General features: G+C 35.4%; 1 protein-coding gene across 7 annotated transcripts in view; it reads left to right on the top strand.

Annotated features, from left to right (window-relative positions):
• The first annotated feature begins 2,806 nt into the window (after positions 1–2,806).
• Positions 2,807–18,684, top strand: part of LOC127849355 (uncharacterized) — an 81,585-nt gene continuing 65,707 nt past the window's right edge. For 6 of the 7 annotated variants that reach the window (XM_052382090.1, XM_052382092.1, XM_052382094.1 and 3 more), the window contains exon 1: positions 4,018–4,171. The gene's annotated coding sequence lies outside the window, so the exon portion shown is untranslated. Of the gene's footprint in view, positions 2,889–4,017; positions 4,172–18,684 lie in introns of those variants that run through there. The other variant, XM_052382091.1, reaches the window with a different exon arrangement.

Genomic DNA, 18,684 nt, shown 5'->3' on the forward strand with positions numbered 1-18,684 from the left:
GAAGCAACACTTCGAGTCCATCCTTAACCGCCCAGACCCACCAACCCTAGCCGACATTCCTGAAGCTGAAGAGGACCTTGACATTAACCTCGGCAACATCACTATAACGGAAGTCAATGAAGCCATCCATAAGCTGAAGAATGGGAAGGCGCCTTGCGACGATGGAGTGTGCCCTGAGATGCTGAAAGCAGAAGACACAGTGACGCCGCAGCTTCTTTGCCAGATTCTTCAAAAGATTTGGGACAGTGAAGAAGCGCCAAGCGAATGGAAGACCGGCATCATCGTCAAACTGCCCAAGAAAGGAGACCTGGGGAACTGTAACAACTGGCGAGGCATCACTTTACTATCTCTCACCAGTAAGATCTTCAGCCGCATCATCCTCCAACGCATTACAACAGCAGTGGACGGTATCCTTCGCCAGGAACAGGCCGGCTTCAGGCAAGGCAAGTCTTGCATCGACCACATCTTCGTCCTTAGGCAGATCCTTGAGCAGTCCCATGAATGGAATGGATCCCTCTACGTGTTTTTTGTGGACTTTGAGAAGGCCTTCGACAGCCTACACAGAGACTCCCTCTGGAAGATTCTGCGACAATATGGCATCCCTCAGAAACTTGTCAACGTCATCAGGTTCCTGTACGAAAACTTTGAGTGCAGAGTCGTCCACAACAACCAACTCACTGAACCATTCAAGGCGAAAACTGGGGTGAAGCAAGGATGTATCCCCTCACCGCTCCTCTTTTCAATCGCAATTGACTGGATCATGCGCCGCACCACAGAAGGAGGCAAGGAATACAGTGGACGCTGACCTCGCTGCTAGATGACCCGGACTACGCCGACGATATCGGGCTACTTGCTAGCAGGAACAGGGACATCCAGCAGAAGACACAACAGTTGGCACTGTCAGCAAGCACAATAGGTCTCAGGGTCAACATTGGAAAGACAAAGGTCATGAGGAAGAACACCAGAGTGGGCGACCCAATCACCATCAATGACCAGCCTCTGCAAGATGTGGACGAGTTCATTTATCTGGGCAGCATGGTCACCACAGAAGGAGACTGTGCAAGGGAGATCAACACGAGAATCAGCAAAGCCAATCAAGCCTTCGCAATGCTGAAGCCCATCTGGAGGACCACAAGTCTTAGCATGCACACCAAACTCCGCATCTTCAAGAGCAACGTGCTGAGCGTCCTTCTATATGGGTCTGAGTGCTGGAAGACCACTGCTACCATCGAGCGCAAACTGGAAATCTTCCAGAACAAGTGCCTACGACGGATCATGAAAGTCTTCTGGCCAAACATGATTACGATCATGGAACTGCGTGGAAGAGCTGGCGCAAACAGCATTGCTGAGACCATCGCTTTGAGGAGATGGAGGTGGCTAGGCCACGTCTGCAGAATGCCACCCGACTAACTACCCAGGGTGGCACTGAGATGGACTCCACAGGGGAAAAGAAACCGTTGACGACCGAAAGAGACGTTGCGCCGAACCGTAGAGCGAGAGCTCAAGAACAGAGGCCTCACTCTGCAGACAGCACCCGCAACAGCAGCTGACAGACCAAAGTGGCGCTCCCTTGCCGTTGCCTCAAGCACCAGACGGCGCAGAGAGGGTTGAATGAAATGAATGAATGAATGTTAGAATGTGAAATAAAAGTTGTCACTAGTCACGTGATGAAAGAAAGATGATAGAAAGCTTTTACTACGGGATTTTGTGACGATTTAAGCAAGCATTTTTAGCGCAGTCCGATGCTCGATTTCAACATTGTTAATAATCTTAAAATACTCTGTGCTGGTAAAATCATATTTTATTTTATTTCAGTATCATCCATTTACATGTACAACATAGTATATACAAGATATAAAAACACATGTATCACAACATCTGTAAATGGCCATTCAAATTTGAATTATAAGAGACTATAAATATAGTCTATATAATACAGAGAACACATTTATGGTAACAGATAGTACATATGAGTGTGATTGTGTGGATATTATGTATGCAATATCAATGTTTTCATCTTGATACATGTAAATGTATCTGACATTTAAACAACATGATTACTGAATTATTGGAGAGAGTATATACATAATGCATTAAAAAATGCAACAACTGTACAGTTAACTAAAAGCCATATCAGTAGTGCTAATCTTAATTTTGATTTAAAAGATTAAAAACTGCCTTAAAAACAAGAGTTTTAAGATACTAAAATGAAATATCGTGACTTTTGCCAACATTGCAAAATGTAGATAAAACACATATCACCACCACAGGCCAGGCCTGAAGTGAACTGATTATAACCACTGATATGTACTAAATCATATTCTTAGGAAATTATAATGTTTCCTTGTACAATATGTAAAACAGTAAGATCAAGTAAGACAAAAAGAATGAATAATCTAAACATCTGATAGTATAATCAAGAAATATGGTAATCCATGGCATGTACACTGATGGTCATCAAAGGGGGTTGCAACTCAGACCAATTGACCAAGACCAAGACACTGTCAGTGTACATACAACAGTCCACCCCTACTGCCCAACTACACTATCTATACAAATAGTTATTTCTAGATTGAAGTATTTTGTAACAGGTTTTGGCAGTCTCATACATAACACTTTCTTTGGTAAAAAGAAATATAAATTTATCCTGGTCTGACATATTAATAAAGTTGTTGTCTACTTATGTGGCCTTACAAAATAAGACATTTCTATGGTCGACATAAGCAGAACATTTAAGTATTACACGAATCTCATATGTGTTAGTAGTAGAATTAACATAACAAGTATCATCCCCCTATCTCCGCCAGTTGGACGGATGAACCTAGCCCTCTTCAGTGACGATCGGCGCCACCGCACGCTCAGGTTAAAGGTTTAGTCGTCCATAACCGGTGAGTGATCAAGTAAAAATTTGTTCATACTTTTCCTTTTATACATGATGTGAAATAAGAGAAAAATTAAACTGCGCTAAAGTTATACCATCAAATCCACGTTCATTTTATAAAAAAAATCTAAAGAAGTAATGGAAATTGTTCTGGTTTAAAAATACTCAAAATGTAATCGAAATTAACAAATCTGTTCGGATTTATATCGCTGCGTCAGATCGATACACAATTGACAAATATATAATTTATCAATGTTCGCTATCATCGTTAAGTGAGAAGTACACAACGGAAAGACAAAGCCATTCTTCTGTTTTCAATTTAATATTTTAAAATGTATTCCTGTTATGTACAATGACAACAGTAATTGAGTTTCATGATACACACTAAATATCTTTTTAACAGGTGTGTTCAAGTGAATATTGGACTTTGTTGGTTAGCCCGTGAGATAAAAAAAAATTGCACATACTTGCATCACGTTTTAGCAATGATGTTTTCATTTTTTGATGCAATTGATTAAGATCGTTATAGCCACTGCTCAATGAATAATTCTGGGATAATGAGGGTATCGGGTAGCCCTCAAATATGTTGAGAACCCCGATGCTTTGCGTTGAATGTTCCAAGGCGGTGATAACATTTTTTAATCATGTTTATAGCTGTTATGTTATAAAAGATTATGATAATAACAATAATTTGTCTCCAGATATATTTCCTAGATTTTCATTTGTTTACTATATTATATAACGAATTTTATTGAACATTTAGTAGCCGAATTAGTCTCACAGTCTGTTTAAATGCACACAAATAGTTATTAGAGATTTTGGTTATTTTAAGTGTATCATAAAATTGCGCCCGTTTGTCTCTTTCCATGAGTGACTTATTTCGGTAAAAGTATGCTACAACTATACATACTTGAGATTAATTAATGTAATTTTTACAGTAAAACAACCCCTTGATCTAACTGTACGGGCGGGCATCGAGACCAAGAGCAGACTCGCTCATGACAGACACCATTTTTAAAAACGCCATTGCTACCTTGAATATCTACCTTTGAAGAGTGCACACAACCATAATATTCTATATTCTAACATTCAACGCGCTACACGATGGCCCGCCCGAGCGAGTTTATTGTCAGGACTTCTTACTCAATCCGCCGTTGTGTGTTCTATAGCGTGTTACAAAAGGTTCGGCTATTTATACGAACAACCAATTGTTGACGCTCTAATTGTTTACTTACTATAATTCTGTTTCTGATGGACTAACTACATGTGTCATTGAAACGTAATTTAATGGTAAGTATTATACATTTAGTTATATCATTTTATACAATTAAAACGTGTTGTATACATGTATTTTACACGTATATCTGCTGTGAACAGTACTACCGTACAATAACTTGCGGTAATTGTTAAGACATGTTGTTAACGCAAACTTTTGAAAGTTTGGTCAGTGTAAACTTGTATTCTGGTAGCTATCAAATAAAGAAATTAAAATGAACATATGTATTGTAACTGGTTTATTATAAGTAGGTGTTCGTTTAATAAAATATTGGGTATTACTTTAATTTATTAAATAGAGGGTTTTATAAACCGATTTAACAATAAGTGAAATCTAAAAATAAGTTCGTTCTTAGAAAATGACGTAACACACTGATACGCTATAAAATGAAAGTACATCCAGGTTATCAGTAATGTTCAGCCGAGTAGCAGCACATTTTAGTTGTAAATAAAGCTGTTCTATATGAGATAAACCCTCATGTTTAGTGTCTTAAATTTGCTTACAAATAGATTTTTTGGAATTTTTGACAAATGTCTTCTAATGCATTTACAGTATTTACCATTACCAAAACGTTGTATATTAATATGAGTAATACAATATGATTACAGTATTATATCCAAAAACTAGTTGACTTGTTTTTGTGTGCTTCAGCTCTGTTAGAACCAAAGCAAAATCTAATGTGCTTCCACTGAGCCAGTAATTGAGGCCTTAAAATAAGAGCAAACACTGTGTTAGTAATACCATTATTGTTCAAATCATCAATAAATTGTACAAACTGTAGCTCTATTATTATTATTGCAAAATAATAACTTGATCTGTTTGTTCACAATAATGACTGTTATTTCACTTAATTGTTTATGAACACATTCTTTTTTAAGTCTATTAAAAAATGTAATTGTGCAAATCTATAAACACATTGCCTTTAAAATATAAACCTTTAGCAGGAGTTAACATAAGAAATTGACACTCACTTACCCGGGGGGCAAGTTACTTTGAACATCTACTTGCCCTCATTAAAAACTGGTTGCCCTATTTTGAAGTCAATTTTTTATTGTCATTTGATCTTTAAGCCATTGATTCACATGCATTATTATGCTAGATTTAATTTCAGCTATATTCAATGTATCAAAAATAAAATAATAATCGTTTTTATAATATAAAGTTGTCAACAAAACCAAATCTGGACAGTTTTATTTCATTGAATAGTCACTATTGAATACAATACATATGAAGAGTTTATTACTATTACAATTTAAAAACGGTAAGTTGTCACTGCATCTATACAAGTTATGGCATAGATTAAAAGGGGGAGGGCTTAAAATAATACTGTGAAAATGATTGTTAAGAGTTTGAAAATCATGTTGATGTCTTTGATTAAGAGTTTCTCATTATTTTAAACTGTGAATATGTAACATACAAGTTATTCACAGTTTAAAATAGTGAGCAACTCTTCATATGCATTCTTAGCAAGTTTTAAACGGTCTGCATATTCAACATAATTTTCAAACTCTGAACAATCCTTTTCACAGTTATTATATTCATGTTCATAGACATTACTATCACTAGTAGTTACGCTTCTTCTTAGTGTGACTGTGAATCCTCATGTGCTTTAACAGAATCTTTTCAAAAAGAATTTGAACCTGTAACGAAACTACAGTTGTTTTCAAATTTGAGACAAATCTTGCATTTCATCAATCGCGACTCTTTATCAAATTCAAGCCATGGAAATTCATCAAGCCACAATGTTCGAAAGTTACGCTTTCGTGATTCATTTTCATATTTTTTCTTCTTTTCTTTTTCGGTTGTTGTGGTTTGTACCTTTGAGTGTTTCGAGTTACTTTTATTAAAAATAGAAAAGATCGGCTGGATGCTACCGTTCGCCATGTTGAAACGTCTACCGCAATTATGGTAATACGAAACGGACTTGCCCGGCGGACTGTCTACTTTGGAAAATCACTTGCCCGCGATGATTTTAACCTGGCACGGGCAAGCGGGTGTCCGCTTAAAAAAGCCTTGCCTTTAGCCTTACCTTTAATCATTCACATGTTCAGTGTTAAACTAGAAATGGCGTGGTAAAGGCCGACGCGTATCGCCATGCCGCATGTTTGACCCAGGGGGCACCGCAGGGTTGGTAATGGGGCCATGCATAGTTGAGATTGACAGTATTGTCATAAAAGAGGTTCACTATCAATTTGAAGTGAATCGGTGTAGAAACGAAGAAGTAAATGTAAAATAACCTAAAAAATGAGTGAAAATCTCTGACCCGGCCCCACCCCAACCCCTATAACTTTTGACCCAGGGGTCAGATCAAAATGCTAAATAGTGCAGGGTCGCACATATGCTCATAGCTACCATGTTTGTAAGTTTCAAGGTTGTAGTGCTAATAGTGTAGGAGGAGATAGTGGCCAGGACGGACAGACAGACTGACAGCGGAGATAACCACAATATCCCCACGCTTTTCAAAAAGCGTGGGGATAATTAATATCCATTTTGTGAATTTCAGCTTTTAAATTCTGAAAAAAGTATATTTTTTGTGTTTGAATTTATCTATTTGATTTCATTGAAATAAACATTATTAAAGAACATTAAATAGTCTCCAAACAATACAAATCATGGTTTTAATTAATGCATAATTATTAGAGAAATTGTCCATAGTTGGTCTAGAAGTTAATGGAACATCAATGCAAATTATTTGCCATAAGCCACAGGATAATTTCTGTAACCAAATAGCAAAAATCATGATATTGATTTATTTCTCAGAACATCTTTCTGTAGCTCATTTTTGACTCCCGAATATATTTATACATAACGCATTTGACTATTTTTAGTTTAATAGATAAGTTTTGGTATTCCCTGCCATGTCAGCACAAGATGGTTTGTGGTAGATACATTGTATAAAGTTATTTTTAATTATATAAATGAGTGAAACATCGCTAGGGACACATATAAACCACACTGAGGGATAACCGGCTGCCTTAAAGAATGTGAAATTAAAGTGTTATCCCATATAAGCATGTGACATTTGCACAGGCTAATCAGGTATGACACTTTCCGCTTTTATGGTATTTACAAAAATGTATTTTCTTCTTTGCAATTTAGGCAGAATTTGAACAGGTTAATCTGGTAGAACACTTTAAATGCATTAAACCCTGTTTTCCCAGAGCTGTGCTCATACACTTTATATAGCTGAGTGCTATGTGATCTGGTAGAACACTTTGCATGCATTAAACCCTGTTTTCCCAGAGCCATGCTCATACACTTTATATAGCTGAGTGCTATGTTATCTGGTAGAACACTTTGCATGCATTAAACCCTGTTTTCCCAGAGCCGTGCTCATACACTTTATAAAGCTGAGTGCTATGTTATCTGGTAGAACACTTTGCATGCATTAAACCCTGTTTTCCCAGAGCTGTGCTCATACACTTTATATCTGAGTGCTATGATATCTGGTAGAACACTTTGCATGCATTAAACCTTGTTTTCCCCGAGCCATGCTCATACACTTTATAAAACTGAGTGCTATGATATCTGGTAGAACACTTTGCATGCATTAAACCCTGTTTTCCCAGAGCCGTGTTCATACACTTTATAAAACTGAGTGCTATGATATCTGGTAGAACACTACTCACATGCATTAAACCCTCTTTTCCCAGAGCTGTGCTCATACACTTTATATAGCTGAGTGCTATGATATCTGGTAGAACACTTTACTCACATGCATTAAACCCTGTTTTCCCAGAGCTGTGCTCATACACTTTATATAGCTGAGTGCTGTGATATCTGATAGAACACTTTACTCACATGCATTAAACCCTGTTTTCCCAGAGCTGTGCTCATACATTTTATATAGCTGAGTGCTATGATATCTGGTAGAACACTTTACTCACGAGCATTAAACCCTGTTTTCCCAGAGCTGTGCTCATACACTTTATATAGCTGAGTGCTATGATATCTGGTAGAACACTGCTCACAAGCATTAAACCCTGTTTTCCCAGAGCTGTGCTCATACACTTTATATAGCTGATTGCTATGATATCTGGTACAACACTACTCACAAGCATTAAACCCTGTTTTCCCAGAGCCGTGCTCATACACTTTATATAGCTGAGTGCTATGATATCTGGTAGAACACTTAACTCACATGCATTAAACCCTGTTTTCCCAGAGCCGTGCTCATACACTTTATATAGCTGAGTGCTATGATATCTGGTAGAACACTTTACTCACATGCATTAAACCCTGTTTTCCCAGAGCCGTGCTCATACACTTTATATAGCTGAGTGCTATGATATCTGGTACAACACTACTCACATGCATTAAACCCTGTTTTTCCAGAGCCGTGCTCATACACTTTACATAGCTGAGTGCTACGATATCTGGTAGAACACTTTACTCACATGCATTAATCCCTGTTTTCCAAGAGCCGTGCTCATACACTTTATATAACTGAGTGCTATGATATCTGGTAGAACACTTTACATGCATTTAACCCAGTTTTCCCAGAGCCGTGCTCATACACTTTATATAGCTGAGTGCTATGATATCTGGTAGAACACTTTACTCACATGCATTAAACCCTGTTTTCCCAGAGCTGTGCTCATACACTTTATATAGCTGAGTGCTATGATATCTGATAGAACACTACTCACATGCATTAAACCCTGTTTTCCCATGGCTGTGCTCATACACTTTATATAGCTGAGTGCTATGATATCTGGTAGAACACTTTACATGCATTAAACCCTGTTTTCCCAGAGCTGTGCTCATACACTTTATATAACTGAGTGCTATGATATCTGGTAGAACTCTTGGATTTCCTGAAAACAAACTTATTGCTGACAGGAAGAATGATAGCATAAACACGAAACCAGAACTATCAGGAGTGAAATTCTTCTTTTTATCCAGGCATAGTAACTTGTTTGACAGAGCACATACTATAAACATAAAATGATAAACCTGAGATCAGGGTCTGATGGAACAAGCAATCCAAGGCATTGGGGGTTATAACCAGTACACTGGTTTTAGGGCAAGACAAACCTTACACTTACCCAAGAATTAATCACAAACCAAAGGCATTTGTAAAATGATTTTAATCAAATGTATGATAATGTAGTTATAGTTAGTTATAGTTACTAAATTCTGGAGTGGGTTAAGAATGCTGGAATCATGTCATTGGACTCTTGATCTACAGGAATTATGTTCACATCCCTGTTTTGTCAATCATCACTGTGAGAACATACTTATAGATCCCTCACAAAGACAAGTCATTGGACTCTTGATCTACAGGAATTATGTTTACATCCCTGTTTTGTCAATCATCACTGTGAGAACATACTTATAGATCCCTCACAAAGACAAGTATAATGGTTCTACCCTTGAAATGGACTTTTGAGCATTTCAAAAAGCCATGGCTTTCAATGCAATCAAGCTTAAATAAATAGATAAAAAATCTCTGTTGAATCAGCTTATTCATTTATAATCAATAATATTGTTCTTAGTTTATATACTTCTTATTTCCTTATTCTTTAATCTGTCTAATTACCATATTATATCACATACTTTAATATTTCCCCAAAAGAGTGTAAACAAGTATTTACTTTAAAACTTTTGCCTACTATCATGCAAGATATTATAAAAGATATTTGTCAATAAAATACCATTTAACTATGTACTAATTAGAGTTGGCATATAAATAAGAATTCTTAGGAAAATTATTTTAAATCCAATTGTTATCAAACTAGAATTGTTAAATTGTTAAATTAAATGGTAAGGCCATAGAAAATCAATTCCTAGATTCTCATCCCCGCCCGCCCATCGAAAATCGTCCCACCCGAACGTTTTTTATTTTGAAAAAAAAATCAGTTAAAAAAATTCGAGCCGCAAAAAACTGAGGACGAAATGGCTGAATGAGTACGAAAATAGCGAAGTGCGAATCGGCAACTCAATGTCTCCGAGAGGCTTATTGATTTTTTACGGCGCAAGAGCGTCGTCTGAAATTTAAGTGATCGAGCAAAAACATCAACCAAATCTTATTTTGAGGTGTAGAAACGGCGTTACAACTGTAAAAGATTGGTACGGGGTGTCAAAATGTGCAGAAACGTTAATTCTCGTGGACCTGTACGATGAGTGGTTCGTATGATCAAGCCCCATTGAATGTTGACCACAATAAAATCGTCTGTGCCTTTGTCTGCCGAAATAAATTAGAATTGACACAGGTGTCAACCGATGTTACAGTTAGTCAAATGTCTATGAAATTTTATTGACTTTAGTATTGGAGACACCCCAGAAACTTCCCATATTAAATGTTATCATCTTCATTCTCAACATCTTCATCTAATTAATGCAAACTGAACTTGAAAAAGTAAATGCTGTCTATTGAATGCATACCATGTTTTAATCAATGACATCTAGTCATACTGAAACAATAATGTTAAGGGTTCTGTTACTGATTTGTATTTTCTTTAATACATTGTCTAGTCAATGTTTTGTCAAGTTGATGTTTTACTGAATGTCATAATATGTTTAACATGATATTAAAAGAGTAAAATAAAACACATTAATAGTCAAATTTTGATAATGTTTTTCTTATATTCTATATAATTTAACTTACATACATATAGGCGTTTATTATGCATATAAACCAGCAAATTCATGATCATTTCATTACTTATATTATTATATCAGGTCCGACACATTAAATAAAGATAAAAAAATAAAACCCACCCACTCGCCCCAATTTTCCCCAAAATTAGGATGAGAATCTAGTTATTTATTTTTTATGGCCTAACACAGGTTTTGAGGATTTAATTTGAGGTGGTGAAAATTCGCTTCCATCACCCACATAAATATCATACTGTTTAAGAACCTGTGACCATTGTGCAAACAACGCTTCAGAATTTAAGCGCGATTTTTTTCGGCCTTCAGATAAAATCTTATTGGAAATTCAGGTAATGGGATGACGTTTTTTTAAGTTTCTTTTCAAATTTTGAATTGACACGTAAACCAGTCAGATTTATACACTATCTACTGGATCAAATGTATTTTAAAGTAAAGTATATAACACATAAATCACAATTCATAAGTGACTTGTTTGGTTTAAAAAAAATATATGGAACAAATAAATCTTTAATGTTTTGTATTGCTGCCTTTTCTGTAAGTTGGCAACATCACACAAACAAAAATGAATAAATTACACATTGATATCTTTAAAATCATGTCTATCTAATTATGGAGATTTTTAAATGTTCATCCATATAACCATCAATTTTGGCTTTTTTAAAATGAACCTTGGTTAATGACAGCTAATACAAAAAGGGTATCTTCAGCCTTGGTAAACAAAATAATAAGTCTCTGCTTATTGATTTCCTTTTAATTGTTTGTTAGTTAGGTTTCCAAAGTTATTAAGGTGTTCATTTTTGTAATTATCAAAATGGTGTCATCTTGATGGCAACATGTTGAAGGCTTATTGTTGGTCAAAACATATGCCTGTTATGGACTGTGCTCTGTGAATACGGGGTTTAATGCATGTGTTTTAAGTGTCTTCTCAGAGTAGCCTTTGAAGTCCACACAGGCTTATCAGGAACGACACTTTCCACTTTTATGGTATTTTTAATTTACAGAAAGTCTCTACTAAGCAAAAATCCAATTAACCCTTTCAGTGCGGGAACCGAATTTTGAAGGCCTTTGCAAACAGTTTGGATCCAGATGAGACGCCACAGAACGTGGCGTCTCATCTGGATCCAAACTGTTTGCTATTCTGATAGTATTTTTTGAAAAAAAATCAAAGAAATGCTAATTGTAGAAATTCAGCAGACGACATTTTAGCAGACGATAAATTTCCCAGCATGCAAAGGGTTAAGGCTGAAAGTGTCGTCCGTGATTAGCCTGTGCGGACTGCACATGCTCATCGGATGGGATGACACTTTATTATATATATTATGAACATTTATTAAACCCCCTTTTCACAGAGCACGGCTCATAATTGGATTTGCATAGCTGAAATGGAGATCAAAATGCCTTTGATCATGCTGATTGAATTGATTGTTTTGACGTCCTTAGGGAATTGGACTGGTGGTGTTCATATGGTGAAAACTCAAACAATGTCATTTGGGTAGATTGTGAAGTTCATTGGATTGTTTGTCATGTTATTAAAACTTTTGAGTATCATATCATTTAAGCAAAAACTAAATGATTAAATTGTATCAATAACATTCATATCATGGCCTGATTTAAAACATAAATCACTTTAAAGTTTAAATACAAGAAGTATAATGTTTCTTATGGGATTTTCCTTGTGTAAAGAAATGGCATAACAATACCTGAGATCGGTAATGTATAACAAAATTGGTAAACAAATGAATAAGCAAAATAAGTTAGAAAATTACACAAGGTTTGTCTGTAAATATCAATGTGCTGAACTTCTTCTGCCGACATCCACATAATAGCATAATCCTCGTGCCACCCCCTTTACCTCTGTGATCACTTGATCATGAATTGTCCATTGAAACTTAAATAAAGTATGCAGCTACATCATAGTGACCCATATTACCAATTTATTTGTTTAAAGCTTTTTATTTTAGCTTGATTGCATTGAAAACCTATGGCTTATTTTGAGACAATGTTGAGTCCATTCCTGAGTAGAACCAGTACTCACTGTCTTAAGAGAACATCTTTAGTAGGCGGCAGTTCCAAAGTTAGCATAAAACCTGGGAACCCCTAATACCTCATCTGACACAGTATGAGCGGCGTCATGGGAAAAGGGATCTTATGCAGCCAGCGCAGTGTGATCTGGATCTTCTCTGTCTGTTAATGAGATCTCGAAACTTTAAAATACTGTATAGTGGACAGAGTACGTCCTGACCAGTCTCGGGCTCGATTGTGTTGGCTGGTGTGGAGCAGTGCTGCCTTTATCATGCATAAGACCCATTTTTGCATAACATGGTTCTTATTATCCACCCATGTCTCACCTATTTGTACACCTGCATGGAGAAGAGCAAGTGTGGGATATGTCCCTTCTCAGAAAATTTTTGTCCCTTCTCAGAAAAATTCCAGTGGTCTGGGATGAATTCAAAGCAGCCCTGAATCCCCAAGCCAGTGTCCAACTACTGTTCCTAACAAGAAAATAAGTTGGATTTGATTTATTAATTCATTTTATCTGCTTAAACTCATGTACAATGTTGTCATTTGTGGCTGCATAATTGGGGAAAATAATACACTTCTATGTTTCACACTTGAAATAAAATTGATAATTTGACAAAACTTACAAACATCTCTTATGTTGTAAGTATTTAATAAGCCATTTTGGTGTTGTTTCTTAGAATAACTGAAACACTTGTCAGACCCAATTTAATACTTGTATCCTGGTGATACTAATTAATGACAGCAATTACCCAAAACTACTTAACACTGGACTCACAGTGCAATGATCAAGCCATCACGGTATATAAGTTTTACATATCATACAAATAATTTCTTCTTTGAGCAATGAATTTAAATTTGTATGTGTTGCAGGGAACAAGAATTATTGAGCCTTTCTCTGGGAAAATAGGGCTTAATGCATGTGTAAAGTGTCCTCCCAGATTCTCCTGTAACTGTTTCCATTTCAAGTTCAGTGATTTATACATGTTAAAGCTAAATGTAAAATGTACACCTTCACCACTTTTGAAGAACATGTAAAACAGATCACTTTTATAAGGCCTGAGGGAAGAACATAATCAGAGAAAATACATGCTTTACAGTTTCAACACAAAGACTCCCTGTCTATGTACATGGGAAATATTAATTAATTAATTATATACTTATGATCGTCTTTACACAACGGGAAAGAATAGTGTGTTTCTTTTAAAACAATTTGTATGAAAACAAACACAGATTATGATGTGAAGTCAACACAAATGTCTTCATGTATACATGTACTTGAAACAGTACTTTTTAGGCAATGCTTATTTTAAAATGACATATAACTTCATAATTTGATTAAGATTTTAAACAGTTTGATATTGTGAGCAATGTGTTTGTATTTTAGTTTTAAATTTATTACTCCCATCAACAAAACATTCATCCAGCATTTAAATCAGACTTTCTTCATATAAGGTCCTCTATATATACTTTTGCCTCAAGGGTCGCCTTCCGGGCCCTATTCATAAACAAACCCCTTGAAGTATGAGCATAAACAATCCAATATTTACATGTAAGTCTGTTATACTAGCTGTCAGTTAAGAAACAATAATTGGGCTTCTTAAAATCAACATAAAAGTTTGTATGTATTCATTACAATCATGCATACAAATCTCAGGGTTTGACTAATATGGCTTTTAACATGTCTTCCTCGTACATTTCAAGCTACATGTAGGCATGCTGTCAGGCAAGCATGAAGGCTTATGTGACCCTTTTACAGTCACTATCATATTTAGCATACCCAGTAAGGTCATTAATAATGTAATTATCATATTTTACTTAGTAAGGTCATTGTTATGGTTCCTCTAGTTAAAGATCAGTATTTATATACTTTGAGACTGTTCACAATACGCACTTGGAGACTTTGATTATGCAACACTTAAAATATGCAACAAATATCTCAGGTATTAGTTAAGATTTGGATTTAAAATTGTACATGTGAAAGTTTGACTACTTCCTTCCCAAGCTCACGATAATATCCTTTATCCTTGACAATAATACGCTTTGGTACCTGCAGCCTCCCGGTAAGTAAAGCCTGCAACATGTCATTGCTTGGTTGTGCTCCTGAATATTTATACGAGCTATTATGATTATTAAATTAATTTTATGTTTTTCTGGTGTAAGAAACTGCACCTAAAGTGATTGAATTGAAATTAAATTATAATTATGTCGCGTTTTATCATTTACATGTGCAAAAAGATTAATGCATACCCCACATGCTTAGGCGTCCAATTTTTGCAGATGAAAGATTTTATCTTTAGCTTGCCAAGAATGTAGTTAAATAATCACATGTACAATTTTAAATCAAAATCTTTACTCATAACTGGGATTTTAATGGTTTCAAATTGTTGGGTTAGAAAAGTATCGAAGGGTTTTTACACTAGTAAGGTCACTTATTATATGTAACCTTGAAGGGTCAAAAGTATATCTAACCTAGTAAGGCCATTATTATTTTAAAATAACCTACTCAGGTCACTTTTATATTACATCTAGTAAGGTCATTATTATATTTAATTAACCTACTCAGGTCACTTTTATATTACATCTAGTAAGGTCATTATTATATTTAAAATCACACTTGGATATGGAGAAACTAGTATGTTTATTCCATTTCTCCTCTATCCCTTTATACAGTGCTTCATGATTAACAATTCTTCAACCAATCAATTTAGTGCCATTATTGTCTTACTTCAATTTTTTTAATTTATCACTAAGTTAATGTATTAAATGATAGACTTTGAACATGACAATTTCTGTGAACAAATCACTTTAACATCATGTTTACACTTGAAAATATTGTCATAATGTTACAACAATCACCCCGGCGAAATGTTGTTCATGATTTCATGAACACTTCAAGCCAATCAAGAACTGTTCATGAACGGTTCTGAAAAAGTTCCTTAGCTTGGTTCATGAACTTTTGGACATGAACTGTTCTTAAGACATGTTCATGAACTGTTTATGAATTATTGTTGAACATTTCAAAGTTCATGAACAGTTCTTCATCTAACCATAAATACCTAGTGATGAACATTTCATGCACAAGTATTTCTAATGACTTTTCTGAGACAGACTTTAAGGATCCATCATGAATAATTCATGAATTCCTTTGTGCTAGATGTTTCATACATATTTTTGAAAGTAATATTGAAATGTCTAGCATACAAATCTTGTAGATTTGTGAAACCTGTGAAGTTAGTATGAATATGCATAGTACTTTCACCACTGTAAGTTAGTGTTCTTCACCTGTTCTAGAGAATTTTAAGAACATTTGTAAAAGAACTGTTCAAGAACTGCCTATAATCAGGAACACTTCAATAACTTTTTAAGGACCTTTCCTGTTCTTGAATTATTCTTAAACTATTCTTGAACACTTTAAGAACTTTTTTGAACAACATGTTTCCTTCTGATGTTCTTAAACAGGTCTACACAATGTTTTTGAATGTATGATGGACTTTTTAAGAATCCAATATGTTCTTAAAAGGATCTGTCATTGTTCTTGGAAGACTTAAAAGACAAGTTTAAGAACGTTTTAAGGACATCTTATTTCAAGAACAGTTTAAGATGATATCAAGAACTCAATGTACATTGCATTGCTGTTTTTACAAAGAAAGAATATTGTTTGCACAGGAAGTTGAAACGGAAGGCACATGGTATATGTTATATTTGAAAATGTAAGTCTTTAATAAATTACCGGCTGAACTGATCAGCCATTGGTTCCATTTCAAGTTCTTTGGCACTGTAAGTGTAACCATTTCAGGGAAACCATTGATTAGTAAATGATTCTTGAACTGAAAATAAGACTATTCATAATCTTTTCAATACATGAATTATTCATGAACATATAGTGCAAAGTTGTATTATGAAATTTAAAGAGTATTATCAAACCACTTGTATCTCAGTTATTAGTGTTATATTTAAATTATTGTTATATGTTGCTATCAATATGTTAAGTGCTAATACAAGACTTGTTTCTTCTTACCCTGACCTGTTTGTTGAGCTTTAGTAACACTTATGATAACCTTTGCATAAATTGACAAATTCTTGTTCATGAATAGTTCATGAACACTTCATGCCACCTCAGTTCATGAACTCTTGAAGAACTATGGTTCATGAACTATTCACTTACAGTTCGTGAACAGAAAATGAGCCATTGAAAAATAGAAGGAAAATGTTCATGAACTGTTCGTGAACAGCAAAACCCTGAAGAATTTTTCAAGAATTGTGTTGTTCATGAACTGTTCAAGAACACTTCATGCCATTGATGTTCATGAATAGTTCATGAACACTTCATGCCATAATGGTTCAAGAATAGTTCATGAACACTTCATGCCACACGGGTTCAAGAATAGTTCATGAACACTTCATGCCATTTGGTTTCAAGAATATTTCATGAACACTTCATACCATTAGTGTTCATGAACAGTTCATGAACTAAAATTTCAAGAACTTTTCACAGACGTGGCTCATTTTCTGTTCACGAACTATTCGTGAACAATTCATGAACTCAGTTCACGAACAGTTCATGAACTGTTCACGAATTATTCGTGAACTGCAGAACAACATTTCGCAGGGGCAACCCTCTTTGAAATATATCATTTATCATTTCATTAAAATGTCCATATTATTATTATCTAATCAGGTTGAGCTAATTTTGCAATATGCAAAGTCACTATCATTCTCAGTGATAAACAAAATGTCCTTGCTGCACATATAAATAAAGGCAGATGAGTAACAGTTATTGTGTCCTATTAGATAGTCCATGTAACCCAAAATCACAAGTGTTTAAACATCTGCTTGATTGTTTAGCTCACCTGTTCATAACATGATCAAAGTGAGCTATTGCGATCGCCTTTTATCCGTGGTCCGTAACGTCAGTCATCGACATTTGCCTTGTTAACACTTTAGAGGCCACACATATTGTCCAATCTTCATGAAACATGACCAGAAGATGTGTCCCAATAATATTTTGGATGAGGTCGAAAATGTTTCCGGCTGGTTGAAAAACGTTCAACTTCCATGTAGCGCTGCAGTTTTCCTTATAAGGCTATTGTAAAACCTTGTTACCACTCTTGAAGTCACATTTATTTCCACTCTTCATGAAACTGAGTCAGAACATAAGTTCTAATGATATCTTGGATGAGTTTGAAGTGGTTCCGGTCTGTTGAAAAACACGGCCACCAGCGGGTGGGGAATTTTCCTTATATGCATGTAGGTATATATATAGTAACAACTTGTTAACTCAGACTCTAGATGTCAATTTTTTAGTCCAATCTTCATGAAACTTGTTCAGATCATATGTCCTAATGATATCTTGGACGAGTTCAAAAGTGGTTCCGGTTGGTTGAAAAACATGGCCGCCAGGGGGTGGGACGGTTTTCCTTTTATGGTTATACAGTACAGCCAACGCGGAACAAACATATTTAGTGATCCGAGGCGGCAAGGCGAAACGAGTTGATTCCGCGTCAGCAGTTGAAGACGCCGCAGAATGTGGCGGCAAGTCACATTTCGTCGCGATGCTTCGCATCTGTCCGCCAAGATATGCAGAGGAAAGCCGCAATCAGCGATATAGGCCGAGTCGATGCGCATAATAAAATAAAAATCTTTTTAAAATGATTAGTTCAAGTCAATAAATTTTAAAAGAACAACTATACTAATATTTAAAATCATAATAAAGTTAATGTATCTATTACTGCATACTTACTATTTTTCCCATCACTACTCATAACCCGATAATCCCATATATTCCAGTTTTAAAGCAAATTCTGGTAAATACTTACGATAAAAGTTCTTGTGAATTTCAAGAACTACAAACATTCGCCATTTTTCAAAAAAGTCAAATACATTTTGG

Source organism: Dreissena polymorpha, chromosome 1, assembly GCF_020536995.1.
Source record: "Dreissena polymorpha isolate Duluth1 chromosome 1, UMN_Dpol_1.0, whole genome shotgun sequence".
Lineage (NCBI taxonomy): Eukaryota > Metazoa > Mollusca > Bivalvia > Myida > Dreissenidae > Dreissena > Dreissena polymorpha.